At 40.3% G+C, this 14,009-nt stretch overlaps 1 protein-coding gene across 1 annotated transcript in view; it reads left to right on the forward strand.

Moving 5' to 3' along the window:
* Positions 1–266: 266 nt before the first annotated feature.
* The window catches only part of LOC122258805 (synaptotagmin-5), a 65,543-nt gene continuing 51,800 nt past the window's right edge, over positions 267–14,009 (forward strand). Inside the window, exons 1-2 of the mRNA XM_086544138.1 lie at positions 267–380; positions 4,146–4,365. The gene's annotated coding sequence lies outside the window, so the exon portion shown is untranslated. The remainder of the gene's footprint in view (positions 381–4,145; positions 4,366–14,009) is intronic.

The raw sequence follows: 14,009 nt of genomic DNA on the forward strand, positions 1-14,009 counted from the left end.
GAGTGACACTACATTCTCTTTTATACTTCAAAACGATAATAAAATTTCCTGCCTGACAATCATTCCCAATCATCATTATAACCAGCATTCATAACCTCTAAAAAACAATAAATACAAACCAAAATATATCACCTAAACGAGCCTACACGTGCATCTATAATATATAATATATAAGCCGACGCCAAGAACGAACGGAATCGAACGTCACTTATCACCCAAGGAAAGGTGGCGAGCGATAAGGTGACCGAACACATTCCACGGGCAGAGCGGTGGCTGGCCCTCAGTGCGTATCGAGCCTTGAGTGGAGAGAGACGTTCGTTCCGAATCCTCCTCCTCCAAGCCCCTCGTTGCCCGTGATATTCCTATTCTTTGTGATTTCGGTGTGTTATATCTCTTTGATTGTATTATCGTGTTCGTTCGTTGTGCGGTGATCATTGCTATAGTGACGAGATAGTGATGACATTTATATGTGAGAATGGTTGGACGATGGTAAATTATTTATATGCATGTATCTCTCTCTCTCTCTCTCTTCCCACGAACTTTCAAATGTCAAAACTGGATCGTTAACGCGTATAAAGGGATCTTATAAAGGTGCACATAGTTCCTTTAGACTGTAAGGAACGTCCATATAAACATATTTACGAAATATACAATCAACAGCCATACGTAATCCATGTAATAGTGTTCCACGTTGACAGTAATTCACTTGGCAATCAGCTGATAAAATTGAATAAAAATGATAAAACCAGTCGATTTTATGGATTGATTGGCCTCTGTATCAAAAGCCGGACGAAATTATAAAGGTCATATCATAGATTATTTATTATTTATAGGTACTGCTGTTTCCTAGTGCTTAGATTGGCTATAAGGGGGAATATATGATATATTTGTATACGCCCGCGGTAATCCCTCTATTGTGATTAGCCTTTTTTAAATCTTAAGCTTAAGAAGTAAAGGATTATTCATTATGAATATCCTTTTATTCTGGCTGAATATTGTGTTAAGATGATAGGGATTGATAATGAATATTCGAGTGGTATTTTCTAGTTTACATGTACATAAACATAATATTTTTTTCCTTCTTTATTCTCCCCGATTTTCCGATGTTTTACAATTCATAAAGGAAATAATCATATTTCCTTTTATCACAAAGCGCGGTCAATAGATAAACTACGACGTATAATAGATAGTACAACCTTTTATTTTCCACCAGCAAAATATATATTTTCCCAGTTTTCTCTAATTATTTTATTTAATTAGATCACGTTTTCTCGATAACGGTTCTGTTATTTTTTCAAGCGTTAGAAAACCCTTCGATATTATACATCATTTCTTTTTATATGATATTCATAAATCCTACTTATGGTTATTTTAGTTATTTATTAGACAGCGTTAAAGATCGGCAAGTAACATGCATTACCGAAAGTAGAAAATCATGCACAACAAAGGAGGGTCCCTTGGAGCGATTTGCATGATGTAGTTTTGCGTGGCCCTTGGGAACCACCGGCTTTCTCCTTTCTCTCGGGCTTTAATGTCTCTCTCTCTCTCTACCTTTTTATTTTTCTTTCTCTCTTTCTCTTTCCCTTTCTCTCTCTCTCTTTCTATCTTTTTCTTTCTTTCTCTCTCTTTCTTCTTTCTCTCTGGCTTTAATGTCTCTCTCTCTCTCTCTATCTTTCTCTTTTTCTTTCCCTCTCTCTCTTTTTCTCTTTCTTTCTTTCTCTTTCTTTCTTCTTTCTCTCTTTCTCTTTCTATTTTTCTTTCTTTCTCCCTCTTTATTCATTCTCCTTTCTCTCTTTCTCTTTATCTCTCTTTGTCTTATTTTCTCTCTCTCTATCTCTTTTTCTCCTTTCTCTTTCTCTCTTTCTCCTTTCTATTTCTCTCTCTTTTTCTTTCTCTTTCTTTTTCTCTCTTTCTCTGTTTTTCTCTATCTCTTTATCATTTCTCTCCTCTTTCTATCTCTTTATCGTTCTCCTTCTATTTTTATATTTTCCTCTCTTTCTCTTTTTCTCTCTTTCCCATTCTATTTCTCTATTTCTCTCTATTTCTCTTTTTCTCTCTTTCCCTTTCTCTCTTTTTCTCTTTCTCATTATTTCTTTCTCATCTCTCTCCTATTCTCTCTTCCTTATCTGTCTCTATATCGCTCTCTCTCTCTCTTCCTTATATGCTTCTCTCTCTCTCTCTCTCTCTCTCTCTCTCTCTCTCTCTCTCTCTCTCTCTCTCTCTCTCTCTCTTACTCTCTCTCTTTCTTATATATTCTTCTCTCTCTCTCTCGCTCCTTCAGTCTGTTATTTTCTCTTTCTACTTTTATTTCTTGAATACCTTACCTAAACTCCATCATTCCTTCCCTCCTCTCCCTCTTCCTTTACCTCTTTCCCCCTCTCCAGTCTCTCTATTTCTCTCTCTCTTCCTTTCTTCATCTCTTCCCTTTCAATTATGTGTCTGCTTTTCTTTCTCATACTCTCTCTTTCTCATCCTCCCTCTCCCCCCTTCTCGCCCCTCTCCCTCCTTGTCTCTCTTTTGTCCTTCTCTTCAGACTAATCAGGTTAAAGCGTTTTAATTAGTTACAGTCAGTTCTTTAATTAGTTATAGTTCTCTAACAGTGTTATAGTACTCCCTCTCTCTCTCACACAAACGCATGCACATAGTCATTCTTACTTGCTTTCTCTCTTCCATCCACTGTATCTTACTTGCGTCACGAACACGCGCGTGCGCAGTCCCTCTCTCTCTTTCTTCATCTATTTCTTATTGAATAACTTGATATATCTCTCTCACTTCGCTCCCTCTTCCGATTCTTCTTTTCTTTCCCAGTCTCTCGCTCGCCCACTCTCTCTTTCTCTTTCTCTTTCTCTCGCTTTCTCTCTCTCTCTTTCTCTCTCTCTCTCTCTTTCTCTCTCTCTCTCTCTCTCTTTCTCTCTCTCTCTCTCTCTCTTTCTCTCTCTCTTTCTCTCTCTCTCTTTCTCTCTCCTTGTCTCTCCTCTCACCTTCCTTGCTTTCCTCTGTCCACTACCTCTACCTCTCCTTGTCTCTACTTGTTCCATTCTTTCTTTTTCCTTCTTATGTCTCTCTCCCCGGCCTTTTCCCACACAAAACTTTCTCTCGCTTTATTTATTTATCTCTCTCTCTCTCTCTCTCTCTCTCTCTCTCTCTCTCTCTCTCTCTCTCTCTCTCTCTCTCTCTCTCTCTCTCTCTCTCTCTCTCTCTCTCTTTATCTATCTATCTATCTCTTTCTCTCTCTCTTTCTTTCTCTCTCTCTTTCTCTTTCTCTCTCTCTCTCTCTCTCTCTCTCTCTCTCTCTCTCTCTCTCTCTTTCTCTCCTTGTCTCTCCTCTCACCTCCCTTGCTTTCCTCTCTCCACTACCTCTCTCTCTCTTTCTCTCTCTCTCTTTCATTCTCTCTCTTTCTTTCACTCCCTCCACCTTCCCTCTCTCTCATTCTCTCTCTCTCTCTCCCTCCGTCACTCTACCATCACCCACTCCATATTTCTCTCCCTCGTGGTTACTCGTCTAATCCAACCCGATTTTCCCGCTTGTGCCCCCAGTAGCGTGACGGAGGAGAGGCCCTGTTCATTATTTCCCCCAGTTTATTAGGATGCATTGGCAAACTCGTGAGGTTTATGGGCGGAGCGAGAATTCCGATCGGGGCAAAGAAATGCGGATTGGCTTGGCGTGGGTGTGCGCGGGGAGGGTGGGTGGAGGGAGGGAGGGAAGAAGGACAGGAATGGGCGTGGGGTCGTATGTAAAGTTTGTGTGTGTGTGGAGGCGGGGTATGGGTGTGGCTGTATGTTTGTGTAGGTGTGTGTGTTTATGAATGTGTGTAAGTAAATATCTATGTGTTTATATGTGTATATCTATATATCTGTACCTGTATCTGCATCCACATCAATAACACACTCGATACAAAACTAATCAATATACACGTGAGAGAGAGAGAGAAAGGGGGAAAATAAGTAAACTTTGTATCATTATTATCAGCGCACCATTAGCCATCGACAATATTATAGCGATTGATACCTTATTAGAAAAAAAAGTAATAGATTGCTAATAAATCGAATCAAAACCAAAGTGTGCTAATCCTTTGCTTCTCCCCCCCTCCCCCCATCTTCCCTTCCCTCGTCCCCCTACTCCCTTCCGCCCTTCCGCCCATCAGAATTTCCAGGAACCAATGAAAGACTCCCACGCATTTTGAACTTTGAACGAAAACTGGCAGTGAGTCTTCGCGCATCTTTCCATCGGTCGTCGAGTTTGTTTGTCTGTTTTTTTCTAAAGAATCGACCGAGCGACCCAAGAATAAGAGAAGGATGACGTCATAGGATTCGAGACGATAAAGGAAGAAAAGGGAAGGAAGCAGCTACCGAGGCTCCGTGAAGGTAAGTACGACAGAAAAGATAAATGAGAGGGAGAGAGAGAGAGAGAGAGGAAGGGCAGAAAGAGAGAGAGAGAGAGGGGGGGAGGAAGGGCAGAAAGAGAGAGAGAGAGAGAGAGAGAGCGGAAGGGCAGAGAGAGAAGGAGGAAGGGCAGAAAGAAAGAGAGAGGGAGGAAGGTCAGAAAGAGAGAGAGAGAGAGAGAGGAAGGGAGGGCTGAGAGAGAGAGGGGGGAGGGCAGAGAGAGAGAGAGAGAAAGGTAGGAATAGAAAGTACAAGAACAAGAGAAAAAGAGAGAGAGAGAGAGAGAGGAAATAGGAGAGAAATAATAAAGGAAAAAGATTAGTAGATTTTGATATTATAGACTATACTATTTACACGATACATCATATACATTTGTATATGAGCGCCTGTAATCCTCTCCACATACGTGTATTCACCAGAATCACTTCGACGTCATGTTACTCCGACAGCTTAAACATTTTTTTTTTCTCTCCAACATGACGCATGTGGCCTATGTGATGCACTGATGCAAGTCCTTGATAAGAGCTTCCATAAATAGCTCAAATGCCGGGACTCGGAATTGGCCAATTACAGCTGATTCGGTCTTCAGTCAGTAGGGTTGGCAAAAGCGTGCAGCTTGTTTGGGTTTGTGTGTGTATGAGTTTGTTTTTTAGTTTGGTTTTGTGTTGGGACGGATATGTGTGATCAAGTTTTTTTGTTTTTTTTATCTGATTGATGGTTTATTTAGATAATGTCAGGTAAAGATCAGAAGGTCAAAACTTGCAAAGAGGAAATGGAAGTTAGGCGGGGAGAAAGATGTTGGATTTGTAGATTTTTGACTTCGTATTCATCATCTTCATCATCTTCATATTCATCTTCATCTCTATCTCCATCTCCATCTTTATCATCATCACTACCATCAACATCATTACAACCATCATTACGATTACCATTACCATTACCATCATCATCATTACTCAGTGGCCATGACCAAGAGATATAAGGAAAAAAAAGGTTTGCCAAATGAAAATAAAATAATCAATATAAGGATAACAAATAAACTGATGATAACCGGTAGTATTAGAATTAGAACCTCAAGGACAGAAAAAAAATGTTCCAAAGGATTGCATTTTTTAAAGACTTCCTTTGACTGAAGGCAAAATGGCAGGAAGGTAATCTCAGGAATTGTAGGGGGAAAACATGGATTGCAGGCTTTTTTTTTTCTTTTCTTTTCTTTTTTTCTTCTTCTCGTCGACCAGTGGAGTGGCCAAAATAAATGACGACACTAATTAGTAAGAGGAGACAAGGGACACTTTTATCTTTAATAACTTTTAAGATGAAATTAACTTGTATGATTCTCATTCATGATATTTTCTTGATTAACCAGGACAAGTCTGGATAATGAATGATATATATGGAGGGTTTTGTTTATCTCAGTGTAGAGTAATCTTTACTTTTCATATTTGGCATTTGATGTTATTTATTTATTTCTCGACAGATCATATATTTATTCCTTTAATGATGATGATACTAATGATTATCAACTAGCAGTCGGGTTTCAGCAATTAAAAATCAGTTCCTTTATGTTCAATATATAACATCTGAGCAAAGGAATGGCTTGACAATAGACCGGATATGATCACCAACAGATACAAGATCAAAATGAAATTGACTGATCTATTTATCAAAGAAGAGGGATCGCAATTTCCGTCTGCAAAAATAGGGAGAGAAATCCAGTAACTGTAAGAGAGAGTCAGGGGGGGCGAGAGAGGGAGGAAGGGATGGAAGGATTGAGCAAGAGAGAGCTAGCAAGATTAAACCTAGACAGGTCCTGAAGATAACCCAGGATTCCTTCACGTCACTAAGTCTATCTATAACGGTGACGATAATGCTAATGATGATGACGATTGCAAGGATAATGACAATGATAATGATGATGATAAGACAGTGACCCTGTTGCACCATCACTCCTCTCGGCCGCCACTCATCACCACCAATGCTTTGCATAATTTTAAGCAAATAATATCAATATATTCATCTCTGGTATGCTGATTTATGGGTGCATGTTTTGCATGACTCTATAAAAATACCTAACCACCTTACATGGACATAAAATTGCAAGGCAGGCCACTTCGAGACACTCAGATGCATAAAGTGTGTTTGTACAGGGGGATGTGTACCCTCCCCCCTCCCTCCGCCCCCTGTTTCTCTTTTCCCAGCGTCTACGCACCTCGAACTTGCGTCCAAAAGTGTTTGTTGTTACGACAAACGTTGAAAAATAAACTATTAAACTTTACTTTAACGTGAAAGGTAGTTGAGAAAAAATATATATAAATGTAATTACACCAACTTACAAAGGCTAAAAAAAAAGGATTCAATAAATTATGTCACTTGCTCAAAAGCAGCCTCTTCATATATATTTAGCACTTAACGCTTCAAGAGGCAGACAAATATTGCACGATTTCGCATTCAGTAAAGAGTTCCTGTGCAATATAGAGACTCTTCTCATCTGTTCTCTTTGTTATCTCATCTTCCTTCCTTCCTTCCTTGATTTCCTCGCTATTAGCATGTCTTCTTTATCATCTCCTCCCATCCTTTCCTATTCTTTGTGATCCCTTCTTAATTACCCAGCGACCCTTATTTCCATCTTCGTCTTCTTCTTGTCCATATGCATCCTTGATTATTCCTATGTTCCAAATTCTTGATTATTCTTATCCTCCTTTGGTACATCTTCCCCATCTTCTTCACTCTCTGTTCTTCCCCTCCTTTTGTCTCCATTTAAAGGAGGCGCAACAAAGGAACGGAAGTGTGAAGGATGGCTGAGGTCCCACTTCAGAGGAGCTTAGCTTTGGCCTTGACGGAGAGAGATGGGGGGTGGGTGGGGGGAAACAGATAGAGGCAGATGGAGGAGGCAAGAGAAAGAGGGAGAGAGAGAGGGAGGGAATGGCAAACATACGTATAGAAGCAGAGGGAGAAGGCAGAGAGGCAAGAGAGGGAGGGTGGGGGTGGGGGCAGACAGACAAAAGCAGAGGGAGAGATAGAATGAGAAACAAACGGACAGAAGCGGGGGGGGGGGGGCAGACAGACAGGAGCAAGAGAAGGAGGGGGGGGAGAGAGGGAATGATAGACAAACAGAAACAGAGGGAGGTGGCAAGAGAAATTGGGAGGGAAGAACAGTCAGGCAGAAACAGAGAGGGAGAAGGCAAGAGAAAGACGTTGGAATAGAGGGAGAAGAGAAAAGAAAGAATGATGAAAATGAGAGAAAGAGAGAAGATGAAATGAAGAATATGGGGAAGAGGGGGTAGATGAAGGAAAAGTTGAAGTGAAGAAGAGGACTCAGAAATGGGAGGAAAAGATAGAGGAAGAAATGAAGAGGAGGAGAGGACGATGATACAGAAGCCAATGAAAGCAGGCGAAAGAGGAAGAGGGAGAATGCGAAGGAAAAAAAAAGAGAAGAGGAAAGAGAGAAAAATCATGCATGATCAGGTCTTCGCAATACCTCTGCTGGTATTTCCATAGTAAAAATAAACGTCTTCGAAACAAGTCAAGAGAGATAAAGAGCTGAGAAGAGAAAAGTTTGAGTAGGATTACAGAGCAGGGAGGAAGCGGCACATGTTATAGATAAAGGAATAAAGAGAAGCCAATGAATAAAGGAATAAAGAGAAGCCAAGGAATATAAAAGAATATTCTCATCATTTTAAAGATCTTTTTTTGTGTATCTCTCTGTCTATTGAGTGAGGCTGAATAGTTTTACCAGCACGAGAGATGCAGATTACTATTTTCGATGAAGATGGAAATGGAAACGCGTCAGATACATATCTTTCGCTATTAAAGACAGTCTCATTTTTTTCTACTTACTGGCTCTCACTCTCACTCTCTCTCTCTCTCTCTCTCTCTCTTTCATCCACTCTCTCTCTATTCCACTCTTACTCACTCTCACTCTCCTTCACTCTCTCTTACTCCCTCTCTCATTTTACCCCCTCCCACTCCCTTTCCTTCCTTCCCATCCTAAACAAATACACACACTCACACGTACCAATAGCCCATGAATTCGCAAAAAAGATAACCGGACAAACGTCTCAATAATGGGCGAGAGGTATTGAACCGGAGGGACACCACAGAGTGCATCATTAGGGAACTTAAAGTATTCCTTAACGATGAATGTCCCAAGAGAGTGGCACTTCCTCTTCCCCTCTTTTCCCCTCGCTCCTCGTCTTGCATGTCCCCTTTTCCCTGATCTTTCCCTCTCTAGACCTATCTGTTCGTTCTTCTTCACTCGTCACCCGTAGCTCTAATGTTGTTGTTTTTCTTTCTCTCTTCATCTACCTGCCCTCTCCTCTCTCTCATTATCTGTCGTTTTTCCTCTTCGCCTCATTTTCCTTGTCGCCACCTTCTTGTACTCCCTTTGCCCTGATATTTCTCCTATTCTTTCTCCTATTACTTCCACTTTTTCCCCGTATCCACCGTCCCTCGCCCATCCCTCTACCTCTTTCCTCACTCCAGTCTCTTTCCCTCCGCTCTCTCTCATCATTCCACGGGGATCTTTCTCACCCATCGTCCCACACAGCTTGTTCTTCGCCCCCCCCCCCCCCTTCACTCTTACTCTCTTTCATCTTTTATCGCTCCTCGTCTCACCTCTTGCCTCCTCCCTTCGCTTTTCGTCTTCCCCTTTCCACTTGGCCTTCCCCCCCCTCCATCTCCCCATCACCCCTCACTCTTTTTCCCCCCCTCAAACTTTTCTCCCCTCTTTACCCCCTCTCTCATTCCTCAGGGACATATATTTGTCCCAGTTTGTGGTTACTTCCTACTGACCTTGGCTTCGTATCGTCGTATCTAAGGAATATATACTGTTTGAGGTTTGCCTTTGATCCGTATAGAAACAGCAAGCTTACTTGAACCATATAAACAAAATCAGAAGACACTACCAGTATAACAAAAGAATAGAATAGAAAAAAATAGTATTCCAAAAAGTATATAAAAAGGCCAAAAATACAATAAGAATCATTAAAAAAAACGACAAAAGTAAAGACAAAACAAAAATGGGCGTTTACAACAGTATCCCACAATATCCAACTTGGCATCTAATGAAAACTATTAGGAAGACATGTTCGACAGGAAGATAATTACAGGAACTTCAAATAAGCGATTCAACTTCGCTCCCGAGCTCGATAATGGAGGCAGATAATATGCAGCGAAAGAGAGCGACGGAAAAGGGTTGCACGTGTCTGTCTGTTCTGTATTTTTTATTATTTTTCTTTAACTATATTGGTTTCTTGTTCTGTATTTCTGTGCCTTTTTTTGTGTGTGTCTCTCTCTATTTGTCTATTTTTATGTCTTTATATCTGTCTGTTCTTCTCTCGCTATCTATCTATCTATGTATAGATCTCTCGCTTTTTCCTCCCTCTTTCCCTCCTCTCCTTGCTCTCCCTTTCCTCCCTTTCCTCCATCCGTTTCGTTCCGTCTCTCTCTCTCCATTTCTCGTCTCTCTATTTCTATCCCTCCCTCTCCCCCCTCTCCCCCTTTCCTCCCCTCCCTCTCCCTCTCCTTCCTCTTTCCTTCCCCTTTCCTTCCTCTTTCCCCTCCTCCTTCCTCACTCCATAAAACGCCAATAAAGAAAACCCGAAGACGGATGAAGCCTGTCTCCCCCGAGTGTCAGATCTTCGTTGCGAGAGATGCAACATTTCCGTCAGAGAATTCCGTCACGCATACCAAACCCTAGGATTGATCATTCATTTCTTACCTTGGGAGAGGGTTGAGTATTGGATAGATAGATAGATCATAGATTAACTAAGTGGATATGTGTGTATATGTGTGTGTGTGTATGTGTATATATATGTGTATATATATATATATATATATATATATATATATATATATATATATATATATATATATATATCATGAGAGAACTTGGTAAAAATAGATATATTCTTTTTGTGATCAGGATTTCTTTGATTTGCTTTATGTCTGCGATGAGGGAATGCATTCGTCGGTTTTTTTAGTATTCATCTAACGGATAAAAGTTTTTCCAAGTGTCTGAAAAGTAAGAATAAGCGAAATTCGAAACATGATTTGGTCCACAAAGCCTTGGGATGGAGGGTCTTGAATATTTGATTCGAAATATTTTTGAAAGAAAAAAAAGATGTTATGGCTCAGAAATACCATTAGCACAATCAGCACAGCGTGGGAGGTGTCGGAATATGTTGTTGGCCGAAAAGGTATTTTTATGCCCTACTTATGAAACATTATCAGATGATTTGGACAAGTGGATCGTAACTTGATTACCCCCTCCCCCACCCCCTTCCCCGTAGTTGTTAGTCCTTACCTCCTACCCCCCCCTCACCCCCACCTCATATCTTTAATCAATTTGAATGTTATTACGAACTTCAGCCTCCGAGGTATGTCTAATGCGTAATGTCTCTGAGAAAAAAAAAACATTTACAGTTTTAAAGATGTTTAAGTTTCGGGACTTGGGGTGACCTACTTGCTAAGAGAATTGCAAAGAACTTTCCTACTTCCTTTCCCATGGGTCCTCCTGACCCCCCCCCCTCCCCCTTGGAAATTACTCACGCCCCCCAATGCGAGACCCAATGATCTAGAAAATTATTAAAGTGTTTGGAAATGTAAATCCAGATAAATCAGAAATTGATTCATTTTAGTTTTATCAGATATTGAATTTCTAACAATAGAGAAAAAGATAAACTCATAAATTGGATTTTTTTCTTCTTCTTCTTCTTCTTCTTCATCATCAATAAATATCCAGACACGGAGTTCGGCAGGTCCACCCCGCTTTTCAGACAGACATGTCCTGACACGTTTTTTGAAGCTTTTCTTAACCTCCGCTTCGTTTCAGTGTGGGAGTTTGAGGGAGTAATTATCGTGTGTGAAAGGACTTTTCTGCGTCTTGTTTCTCACTTTGGTTTATTGGAATCAAATCGGGTCTCTTCTTTTTTTCTTTTTTTTTCTTTTTTTTTCAAATAATTCAATGGTTGTGAATGCACTATTTTTTTTTTTGTTGTTGTTGTTTCTATCTCTTTTTTCTATTTCTTTCTTTTTTTTCTCTTTTTTTTACCATATCCTAGTTTTATTATTTCTTTCTTTGTTTTCTCTTCTTCTTTGCTATGTTCTTGTTTTCAAAAGGTCATTATTATTTATTATTTTTATATACTATTTCCTCGTTTTATTATTTCTTTCTTTGTTTTTTTTCTTTTTCTTTGCTATATTTTTGTTTTCAAAGGTATGATTGTCATCGCACCAATCATCACCACCATTATCACTACCACTACACCATCACCACCACACCAACCATCACCACGATTCCTCACACCATCACCACCATTCCTCACACCATCACCACCATTCCTCACACCATCACCAAGACTCCTCACCATCACCAAGACTCCTCACCATCACCACCACATTCACCACCATTCCTCACACCATCACCACTATTCCTCACACCATCACCACCACTCCTCACACCATCACCACCACATTCACCACCATCATCACCATCTCCCCCACTTCTTTCTCGACCTAAATCACATCCCTGCCCAAGTCCCGTTAGTGTTATTGGTGACTGATTCGAAAACCTGCTTTCCCTTTTGCCACGTGTCCTGCTACCTCTTTACATGATGAATGTAAAGAGGCAGGAATCCCTTTACATGATTGGGGATAAAGGGAGATGTGTTTGTGTGAGGAGAGTGAATTTCTGATTTTGATTATTATTTTTTTTTCGAGGTCTTTTTTTTCTTTGTAATTTTTTTTCGTTTTTTTTTTTTTTTTTTTTTTTTTTTTTTGGGGGGGGGCTCTGTTATTATCTTCGATTCTTTGTTTGGCTCGCTTTCTGTTTTTCTCCCTATCTCAATTCCTTCCCTTCCTCCATCTCCCTCTCTCCCTTCCACCCTTCTTCCCTCCATCTGTCTCTCTCCCCCCCTCCTTCCCTCCCTCCCTCCCTCCCTCTCTCCCTCTCCCCATCTCAGGAAAAATATGAAAAGATTAAGTGAGAGTTAAGTGCAGCTACATATGTGGACTTTTATATAATAAGAAATACATATGAAAAATATATGTGTACACCTTCCATAGTACCCTTAAAATAAACATCCTTTAATTAAAGATTACTCTCCGATCATTCCTTCATTGATCCCCTCCCCTCCCCCCCTCCAAACCCCCTTTAAAAAAAAGAAAAAAAAAAAAAAAACATCAAAACATAAGAAAAAAATGTTTACATGACATAATGCATAAATATCACTTCAGGAAATGAAAGAATCTTATCGTATTATTACTATCAAATACATCGAACAGAGGAAGTAGTGTACGAACGAGATGTTTCACTGAGGTCGGCGGAACGGGAAGGGATCGATCGGGCCCGCACAACGGAATGCGTCGGGTATTTGCGTGTCGGTTGTCGGTGCTGTCGGGGTAATGGAGAAGGGGGAGGGGGGGGACGAGGAGAAGGAGGGGGAAGGTAAGGAGAAGGATAAGAAGAAAGAGGGGGAAGGAAAGGATAAGAAGAAGGAGGAGGAGGAGGAGGGAAAGGATGATGAGGTGGAGGGAAAGGAGGAGGAGGAGGAGGGGGAAAGAAAGGATAAGAAGAAGGAGGAGGAGGAGGAAAAGGACGAAAATTTCCTGTCAGTAAGGGATAAACATACGTACGTATTACACAATAAACTCTGATCCCGTAATATTTCAGTTACGTATTAAGGATGGACTTACAGTGGCCACAGAGCGGAAGACATGGGATTCTGAATCTAAAGTACCGATATCTTGTTTTGACAGTTGGAGAGTTGTGTGTGTGTATAATGACCGTTGTCTGTTTTATGAAGGATTGTATTTCTTGTATTCGTTTTATATTTTCTTCGTTTATTTTGGGGGGAGACAATGTAGTGTAGGTGAAATCTAGGGTTTATTTTATGTGTTCCTCGAGGTACGTTTTTATTTATATAACAATGAACGTTGCTATTTATGTTTAGACATTGTGTAGTGACTTTTTTATGGTTGTCGATATAGATATATACACATCCCTGATGCTTCAAAAAAGTAATTATACGAAAAAAGAAGGAAAGTAACGCAATTAACTGCTGACATTGACCTCATTGATCAAGCCTTCCTAAATTAGGTCATCCAAAAAAAGGAAGAAAAAAAGAGAGCTGTAAATATCCCTGTGAGAGGCTGGGTGCGGGGGGGAGGGGGGGAGAGGGGGGAGGTTATCAAGAGGAAGGAGGTGTAGGAAGGAGCTAGAACTAGCCGCTGATGGAGGGAGGAGGAGAATGGGGGTGGAAAGGAGGAAGGGGGGAGGATGGTGAGGGGAGCTGGAAGACAAGGAAGAGACGAAGATAAAGGAAGAAAGAGTAATAGCATTAAGTGAACAAATTAACAAAACTAGAATTAAAGTACAGTATAGTGAAATATCCATGTGGATATTGTTTTTGCCATTATCATAATCATGCCGCACGATGGATATACATGTTTTTCCCATAAAATTGTGAATGCTTGTTCAGTTCTGAAATTAGTATCTCGATTAAGTTAATGAGAAAGAATTAGATTATGAGTAAACATTGAATGGAAATTTTGAAATCGCATATATAGTATTAGTCCTTTGATGTTAGATTTGGATGTTTATAATGAGATTAAGGATGATAACCGTA

Source organism: Penaeus japonicus, unplaced genomic scaffold (genome assembly GCF_977035675.1).
Source record: "Penaeus japonicus unplaced genomic scaffold, GWHDUDI00000001_assembly GWHDUDI00000014, whole genome shotgun sequence".
In the NCBI taxonomy this organism is placed as follows: Eukaryota; Metazoa; Arthropoda; class Malacostraca; order Decapoda; family Penaeidae; genus Penaeus; species Penaeus japonicus.